Below are 1,428 nucleotides of genomic sequence, written 5' to 3'. Positions count from 1 at the left end.
CCAGGCGAGAACCAGGGTTCTACAGAACCCTAAAAATGCGAATTATAATATTGCACCTGAACATTTCTGAAAAATATTTATTTCAAGTTCATTAACGATTTTTTGTTGATAGAGTGCTTGACCCCACGGCTCCTTTTACTCATATCTTAAAGTAATTGGTTTGGACGATTTGTCTAAAACCAATGACCGTTAGCTATAGATTCCAAATTAACACAATGAATAGATCAAACATAAAAAAAATCATTTAGATTCCGTGTACAGTATAATAATATTGATGATTTTTTAATGACAGGAATGGTATCTCATTCTCGATACTATATAGCTTTAGGGGGCTTTGCCCCCTCAACTTGTACCCACTACCGGCAGGTCCTTAGACTCCTCGCCGAGGTTCGGGCGTACACGTAAAAATGACCTAGCTACGCCACTGTAGGTTGGGTAAGTTTAGATTGCCATTGCAAAACGAGAGTATATTGGATAGGGACAGAAATTTAGCCTTGCAAAAGGCCACCTACGTAAAAGGACCCCTCACATAATTGTTGCAACGGTTTGACAATTTCTCTACACGTGGCATCGGATTTAACGTCCCCATTCTGTCCGGACGTAGCTGCGTACTTGTACATCCTGCATTGCCAAACGGACGCCCGCTTTGGAAAAGGTTTTACTGCGGATTGGAAGAAGACCTGTAGTCTATATTTCTATTCCCCAGTCACCCTTGGCGGGGTGGGGTAGGGTTCAAACTTGAATACCAAATATAAAACATTTAACAAACATACGATCCGACAACAGTAATTTAGTAATCATATAATTTTATAAATTGTTTCAAATCTTCCAAATCCTGCATAAATATTTGTTTGAGCATAGCGAAAGTCGTCGGTGCACTCGAATAATCCTAGGTGTGTTGTACAGTTCATCATGCTTTCAACAATAATAACCACATTGTATCGTAGATATGTAACACTTACGGAGATTTTAAAACGTCTTTCATATATATTATGAAAACCTTTTTAACATCGGTATATTTTATGCGTTTCTGTCTATTATCATGAATACATGCCAGCCAAATAATAACATACAATTACCGCTCCTATTTTTCGTTCGTCGAGATACGTTCGTTCATCAATATCCTGGTCATCTCTATTAAAAAATGTATGAGGGTGGTAATGGGGGTACCTTCATGACGAATAACGGTAAAAATTCTTGCCAGATGACGTTAACGGTAATTTTTGATGCATGACGATAAAATGTACACTTTCTTTTGGACGATAAAAAAAATCGACTGATTTTGACGAATCACGTTAATTTTTTTCCAAAAATGACGGTAACGATAATTATTTGAGACCTCTGACGAATCACGATAAGGATCTTTTGACGAATCACGGTAAAATTTAAACCAATTTGACGCTAACGGTAGCCGAAAATGACCGTTTG

The sequence above is a fragment of the Mytilus californianus genome, unplaced genomic scaffold (genome assembly GCF_021869535.1).
Source record: "Mytilus californianus isolate M0D057914Y unplaced genomic scaffold, xbMytCali1.0.p SCAF_12, whole genome shotgun sequence".
Taxonomy (NCBI): domain Eukaryota; kingdom Metazoa; phylum Mollusca; class Bivalvia; order Mytilida; family Mytilidae; genus Mytilus; species Mytilus californianus.
The sequence above is the reverse complement of the archived record's forward strand: the minus strand, read 5'-3'. Positions refer to the sequence as shown.